Below are 8,869 nucleotides of genomic sequence, written 5' to 3'. Positions count from 1 at the left end.
ACATGTGTAGGAATTTATTTATTTTCCCTCACATTCCCTTTATCCTTAGGTTTGTTCAAAAGATTTAAAATGCTTATATTCTATTGAACTTTTAGGGAGTGTTTGGTAGAGGAAATTTTTTTTTTATTCATGAGTCTCGATTTTCAGAAATATGATAAAAACATTCAGTTTATGATAATATTCAAAAATTAAAAATTTAAAAAAATTTCAGTTTTTCGAGAATCCTGAAAAATACCTTGTACCAAACACTCCCGCATCTTTTCAGATAGAGCATATTATGTTTTTTCCCCCTTCTTTTAAATGTTTATTCTTAATTTGTGAAGCGAACTTAAGTCTATGACATTGTACAAAGAAATTCCTGAAATTGCAATCCCTTCAATAAAAAATTGTTTATAATGGAAGGTCAACTTCCGGCGCATTACGGATTTAATTATATGTAGGACTATGAAAATAATTGAACTAAGATCTCCACACCAATCCATATCCCATCATCACCAGCGTCACTTCTAGCCGCCAATTGAGACACTAATTGGTTCTCTTGTAGGACTATTTTCTTGTGAATTGTCTTCTTCATAACATTATAGCTGAAATGGGGAGCAATGCGTATCATTCTTGTATCTCTTTTGAAAATAAGACCACGAGGACCACGATACGATGCCGAAAGTGTATAGAAAAATGACTAAACAGAAAGTCTAAAAGAGTAATTCTCTTGTTCTCAATTATAATATTAAAATAACAAAATTTAACTCCTATTACAATAAGGGTCATAAGTATCTTTTTATAGACTAATTACAAATTGATCCAAAATTCAAAATTCAAAAATCCTAAAAATAATAAAACTTCATAAAATAAATAACAACAATTAACTTTTAAAAATAAACAAATAATTACAATTATTTTATTCAAAACACATCCCAAATTTTAGATCTCAAATCACGCCAAATGTGTTGCTTTCCTTTTCTTCCCAAACAAATCACAATCACATATGCTACTTTATTGTGACTTGGATTCGATGGTAATGTGTTATATTTCAAATCACTGCCTCTTTCAACAATTAGACCATACTTATTGGGCCACAACTCTAGTTGACTACGAGTTTCTTGAATCAATGGTTGAGCCATGTACAATGGGCCAACTATAAGTGTATCATTCTCTCTGCTAAGAAAATATTCGTCCTCGAATCTTGTTTATCTCCATTGATCTCAATTTCTTTAGACAAAAATTCAAATGATAAATCTTCCTCTATTAGATCTTCATAATTTGATTCACCATCAGATTTATTATAGACTGGATTATCATCATAAACTGAATCTTCATTATAAGATAGATAATTATCATAAATGGGATAATTATCAACAATCAGATAATCATCATAGATCGGATCATCATCACAAACTGGATTATGATCATAGACTTCAAAGTCAGGAATGCTGATTTGCATCTCGATGTCTTGAAAAGTGGACTGATTTCCAGGTCATACTTCCCAATTCTGTCCCTGGTTTAGAATCCCCAAGAGATTGACGTCCTCCTCTTCGTCATCAGATGCGCTCTCTAATTTCTTTCCTTCTTCTGATTGAGTGCCCAATTTTGTCCACGCAAGTCGCCGCTCCAAATATTGAATTTCCATGCTCTGCACCTCCACAAGAGTTCGCTTCAAAATTTGGATTTTCATGCATACCCGCACGAGTCGTCGTTCCAAATCTTGAATTCTCTTTTTCTGTGCCGGCACAAGTAGTAGCTCCAAAACTTGGATTTTCTTATCCAACGCTTGCTCAAGTTGGTGCTTCAAATCATGGATCCTCCTTCCGAGCTATTCATTTTCTATATCTCTCAGGTCGATCTGACGCAGTTGTCTATATTCTTTAGGAACGAATCCACGTTCCCTACCCTCGTGACTCTGCCATCGTCGACCTCTATGATTATGTTCAGCCATTGGTTGAAGGCAACCTAGTGCTTTGATGCCAAATGATGCCGAAAGCGCATAGAAAAGTGGCTAAACATAAAACTAGGATTTCACGAAAGAGTAACCCTCTGGTTTTGAATTATAATTATCAAAATATCAAAATTCAACTCCTAGAATAATAAGGGTCATAAGCACCCGTTTATAGACTAATTACAAATTGATCCAAAATTCAAAAATAAAAAATCCTAAAAATAATTGATATGCCTCCAGCATATGTAATATTTTAAGCCAAAAAGAGCAAGAATCTTGATCAATCTTGAATGAAAAAGCTCATAATTTCCAATAAATTGATAAATCCTAATCAGATATCTTGTCACTGATTTTCTTATATTTTTGTAGAAAAAAGTACAAGAAAAAGGCCCAATTGAGTAGCACAAAGATGGAATCACCGCGCTATTGGCACGGCCATGGCGATATCAGCGCCAACATCATCTTTCAACACAGTGCAACCGCGCTATCAGCGCGAGATTTGCGCTAGTAGCGCCAAGTTACTGTCTCCAAACATAAGTCCCACACTATCAACGCCAAACTGGCGCTAGTAGCGCGGGAGACACGTGACAATTTTAAATCATGCTTCAGAGGGTATCTGGAAAGGATTTTAAACAAGAGATATGATTAAGATTTGAAACTAGGAAACCAAGTCTATAAGAAGAGACTGGAAAACCCTGAGGAAAGGATATTTGGCTGGAGAAATTGTGAGAATCAAGAAATCGACAGAGTTATAAGAGTCTCACGCTGAAGATCAGGATTCTGCAGAATTTGAAGACTGAAGACAATTGATCCTTCTTCTTCATCTTCTTCTTCTTTTCTGTTCTTATTATGAATTCTTTTTATTTTGAATTGTTTATGTTAGAGATGGCTGGCTAATTTTCCTTTATAGTTGGGATCACGAATCCAATGTGAATCCTCTATATGTTTTAAATTGTTTTATAATTATTTTAATTTAATTAGTTTTATTCTTCCTGAGTGAATTTTTCCATATCTTTTTTAGAATTGATCGCTCTATTATAGGGTTTTGAGGGTTAGAGCTCACAATAGGAATATTGGAGTTTTAATTCTGACAATGGTAGAATAACAATATGTGCATGATCTACATATAGGCTTACATAGATTGCAGACTTTTAAATTCATCAGCTTAACGTTTGATTCAAGAGGGATCACTAGGACACTAGGGTTCTAATTGAGTTAAAAGGTTGAATACGCTAAGACATTAGGGTTCAACTATTTAATAGAAAAAAGATGAATTGTCTGAGCTAATGAGTTAATTGATTATAAAATTTAATTTAGAATTATAAGGGAGGATCGGAGGTGAAGTTCATCCTGACTGCAGTTTTTTTTTTTATTATTTACTCATACCTTCTTTGACGTTCTTAATTATTTCTTGAATGCTTTTAATTATTATTGTCTTTAAATTTCAGTCAACAATTACTAACTCAATTAAACTGAGTTTTCCAAATTAAAGGGACTAGTGAGAATAATAATTGGTGCAATAATCCTCGTGGGAACGATCTTTTCTTATCACTTTATTACTTGGAACGATCGGTATACTTGCTGATTTCGCAACAATAATGAAAATTCCTAAAATAACTATAACATCAATTAAATTTTAAAAATAAATAAATAATTACAATTATATTATTTAAAACACATCCCAAATTTTAGATCTCAAATCACGTCAAATGGGTTGCTTTCCTTTTCTTTCCAAACAAATCACAATCACATCTGATGTTTATTAGGACTTGGATTCGATTGTAATTTGTTATATTTCAAATCATTGTCTCTTTCAATAATTAGGCCATACTTATTGAATCACAACTCTAGTTGACTACGAGTTTCTTGAATCAATGGTTGGACCATGTACAATGGGCCAACTATAAGTGTATCATAATATTTCCTTGTAATGGCTATTAAGGAATCAGGATTGGAAATCATTTTTAGAATGTGAGTAAAGCATTGGCCACAGAAGTAAAAAAATTACACTATAGACCACATGTGGAAGAAATGGCATGAAAAAAATACGAAAGGGGAAGGGAGTTTATATAAGGGATGAAGTTACGGGTTAGGTTAGACGAACAGACAGGATGGTGCCATGTGGCAGCATCCTGTTAGACTTGTTGACTTGTACAACGAGTCCTTGTCCAACTCATTTTCCATGTGTCATGCGGATAAGGACCTACTATTAGCAACAACAAGTCTAGACCCACTGAGAAGAAAAAGGAAACAAAAAAAATAACAAAAGCTTTACCTTTTCACTCTTTTGTATATATAATTTGTATGTACAAATATATAGGAGAAAATGAAATATTATATCATCTGTATAATTAAAATAGCATTTGCTTTTCTTTATTTTTTCTTCTTGTTTTCCATTCTGATTTTGACTTTGAGGATTAACTTAATGATATAGGTCTGAAAGTCATCTTTGAAGGAAAAGAAAAGTGTGCATGTGCCTCTAACTTTGTAAAGAGCTTAATATGACCTCTCGTATACCCAAGTTTTGGGTTTGATTATGGTGTTTCAAGCCCACTTAATATTGTTGTTTACTTGGCCCATGGTTGGCGGTCTCTCCCCGCTATGAGCTTCCCACGTCGTTAAACATGAACCGTCTCCATATACTCAGCCCACCATCTCCATATACTTGGTCCAACCAAACCATTAGCTCTGATACCAGAGTTGAGAATGGTACGAGAAAGCCCAAAACCTTATACAAATGATACAGGGAGGCCCAAAAGCCTCTATAAATGATACCTCTAAGGTACAAACCACGATAAGTGAGCTGAAACCCAAAACCTTAAGGCTATAGGTCTATGGGTCTTTTGCACTTATATGGCCATCATTTGATCTATGTTTAGCCAATGCGGAACTTATTTCACCACTACTCACTCACACTTGATTATTTTCAACATCTTCCCCTTAAGTGTGAGTTCCAATATCATTCTCCTTCCTAAGGGCAACTTATGCGGAAGTCTTTTTGTAACATCCCGTTCTACAACCGGTTTGTTAACATTGCTTTATGATATTAAGCGCAGTTATAATCATATGGGTTCAATTAAGAATACAGATAAATTTTTACTTGTAAAACGTTGCTCATTTCCTTTATTAACAAGACCATAATTTAATCTACCAATTTCGTGATTATAACCGTGTGAAGTTGCGGAATAACTAAAACTATGCTTAACATCATTTACTATCTTTATTAGACCTAATTAGAAGGTCCCTATTACTTATTTCAAGAGATAATGGCTTTTTCTTAAAACTGGGGTTAGGGGCTTAAGCCCCCTCAGGCAGAGGATTTTTCAATTTCTATTCGAAGAGAAGGCTTAAGCCCCCTGTGCGCACTTAAGCCCCCATTCTGGGCACTTAAGCCCCCTGAGGCAGAGAGTTTCTCCACACAGGTGCACTAGGGCGCTTAAGCCCCTTGTGCTCGCTTAAGCCTCCATTTCCAGGGCTTAAGCCCTCTCCATCTGGGCAAAACACTAAATTTCTGTTTTCATGTATTTTTCTTACGGAATTAAATCCCTCACACCATATGGCCAAATTTTTTTAATTAGATATTTTACTTCTTTCAACCCGCTAATACAAGATTAATTGCCTAATTACATGTAATTAATTAAAAATTATGGTGAGGGATATTATACTTTTCTCTTCAAATATAAAGGTCACACTAGCCTTCTGCGAATGCCTCTTCAAGTGTATCACCATGATTATTTCCAACAGTGGTTGCTTGCGGAAATCGAATCGAGCAAATTCTATCAGATGATTGTAACGCCTGGCAACATGCAAGGATTAACGACTGTCCCCACACACTAACACGAGACTTTTCAGCGTGCTTTGTCTTCACTCGCACACTTCCCGGGAAAACTTCCCAGGAGGTCACACATCCCAGAATTTCCCCAAGTCAAGCACGCTTAACTGTGGAGTTCTTCCGATCCGGGCTACCGAAAAGTAGATGCATGTACCAATTAATTCTTATAAGCTATTCCCAACTGTACCGTCCCATACCAGCACAGTCTCTAGAATCCCTCTCTTTCAGGTGTTGATTCGATTCATTCATGTACCCCCGTCCCTAGAAGCCTGCCAGGAGCCGCTCCTTGTCCATGCCATTTCGCACTGGCGATCACTCCCCGCCCTTGTCAGCGCCCGGGATGTTACATGCCCACCAGCTTCCGCCTGGTTCGTCCTCAAACCACACCCTACTGGAAGAGAGGCCCTGCTCTGATACCACTTGTAACTCCTAGCAACATGCAAGGATTAACGACTGTCCCCACACACTAACACGAGACTTTTCAGTGTTCTTTGTCTTCACTCGCACACTTCCCGGAAAAACTTCCCAGGAGGTCACTCATCCCAGAATTGCTCCAAGTCAAGCACGCTTAATTGTGGAGTTCTTCCGATCCGGGCTACCGAAAAGTAGATGCATCTTGTTAGTATAGGTAGTACCAATTAATTCTTATAAGTTATTCCCAACTGTACCGTCCCATACCAGCACAGTCTCTAGAATCTCTCTCTTTCGGATGTTGATTCGATTCATTCATGTACCCCCGTCCCTAGAAGCCTGCCAGGAGCCGCTCCTTGTCCATGCCCTTTCGTACCGGCGATCACTCCCCGCCCTCGTCAGCGCCCGGGATGTTACATGCCCACCAGCTTCTGCCTGGTTCGTCCTCGAACCACACCGTACTGAAAAAGAGGCCCTGCTCTGATACCACTTGTAACGCCTGGCAAAATGCAAGGATTAACGACTGTCCCCACACACTAACACGAGACTTTTCAGCGTGCTTTGTCCTCACTCGCACACTTCCCGGGAAAACTTCCCAGGAGGTCACCCATCCCAGAATTGCCCCAAATCAAGCACGCTTAACTGTGGAGTTCTTCCGATCCGGGCTATCGAAAAGTAGATGCATCTTGTTAGTATAGGTAGTACCAATTAATTCTTATAAGCTATTCCCAACTGTACCGTCCCATACCAGCACAGTCTCTAGAATCCCTCTCTTTCGGGTGTTGATTCGATTCATTCATGTACCCCCGTCCCTAGAAGCCTGCCACGAGCCGCTCCTTGTCCATGCCCTTTCGCACCGGCGATCACTTTTTCCTCACTCGCACACTTTCCAAGAAAACTTTCCAGGAGGTCACCCGTCCCAGAATTGCTTTAAGTCAAGCACGCTTAACTATGGAGTTCTTCCGTTCCGGGCTACCGAAAAGAAGATGCATCTTGTTAGCATATGTAGTACCAATTAATTCTTATAAGCGATCCTAAACTGTGCAGTCTTATATCTGCACAACCTTTGGAATCCCTCTCTTTCGGGTGTCGGTTCGATTCATTCATGCATGTAACCCCACGCTGGAAGCCTGTCAGGAGCCGCTCCTTGTCCGTGCCACTTTGCACCGGCGATCACTCCCCGCCCTCGTCAGCGCCCGAGATGTTACAATGATCACCACTTCTCACTAATTCTGGGGAGTGACCATTTTGCCACGCCTGACAAAAAAATTTACCAGTCTGCCACGTTAATAGTAAATTTTGTCAAAATGCCACGCGGCATATTTCGCTACACTGTGTAGCGAAATATGTTTGCATATAATTCGCTACACAGTGTAGCGAAATATGCCATGTCAGGCTGCACAGTCAGCAAAGATGACACGTGTCAAGCAGGCAGAATCCAAGCATAATTCGCTACACAGTGTAGCAAATTTCTGCTTGCTTGACACGTGTCATTTTTGCTGACTGTGCAGCCTGACATGGCATATTTCGCTACACAGTGTAACGAAATATGCCGCGTGGCATTTTGAAAAAATTTACTGTTAGTGTGGCAGTTTGATAAATTTTTTTGCCAAACGTGACAAAATGATCACTATTCCCTAATTCTAACTAGAGAGTATGGGATGAAGTCAAGCCAATTTTTATAAGGAGCTTTACCCTTGCAAAATTCACAAACAAGTGACAACTATATTACATCCTCAGCTTTGGCAATTTACCATATTAAAATCTTAACAAATATTCAAAAGTTGTCCATATTCTGACTATAACTACAGAATACATAGCATAGAACCCCTATAATCAGAAGCAGTTGAGAGATAATGGACAAATATAAAGCAAACAAACTACCTAACATGTGGAATTTAAACATCATTTACGAAACAAGCGACAAAAAACCAACTTTTGAAATGAACCACACTAGTATCCAGAGGAATCTAGAAAGAAACTCTTGCATATCATTTCTTTCGAACTGATAATGGTAAATACAGTGAAAAGCTGATGCATTCATTCCTGATCTGTCTAGCATGTAGCAAGTCTCAATCGATCATCTTCCTACACACACACGCTTAAAAAGTAACAAATTAACAACGTACACAAAAAAAGAAAGGGGGATAGGGTAACGAGAACAAATTATTGGATAATATTTATTTTCTAGCTAACATAAATTGCGACCAGTAGTGGGAGTGACTAGTCCCTAACAAGCAAAAACCTGAAAGAATCCAAATAGTGTTTTTCTTGTTCCTTACCTTAAAATAAAAAGGGCATTTTTTGAGGTCCGTGGAAATCTCTCCAACTTCACCACATCCATAGGAGCTGACTCCCTAGTTAGGTGTTTCCGGTCACGTCACCAGCATGAAGTAGACACACATTACACACTTGCCCCCACTTCCCCATTACAACCGGCACTCATTTCACAAACTGTTGTTGCATATGATATAAGGGTTTTATTATTCTCCTTATGTATCTTATGTTGTAGAGATAAAATGAGTAGGTCCCACCATTATAAGAAAAAAGAAAAAAAAAAGAAAAGATGAGGTGCGGAAATCGAAGTGAGAGAGTACGAGAGAAGTAATCTTATGTAAATTGAGAGTAATATTTCCCCTGATATAACAGTATTGAATGAGAATTATTATTATTATTATTTTTTTAAATTCTGC

The sequence above is a fragment of the Gastrolobium bilobum genome, unplaced genomic scaffold (genome assembly GCF_033153095.1).
Source record: "Gastrolobium bilobum isolate Gb01-03AN ecotype WA unplaced genomic scaffold, APGP_CSIRO_Gbil_v1 utg714, whole genome shotgun sequence".
Lineage (NCBI taxonomy): Eukaryota > Viridiplantae > Streptophyta > Magnoliopsida > Fabales > Fabaceae > Gastrolobium > Gastrolobium bilobum.
This window is presented reverse-complemented; position numbering follows the sequence as displayed.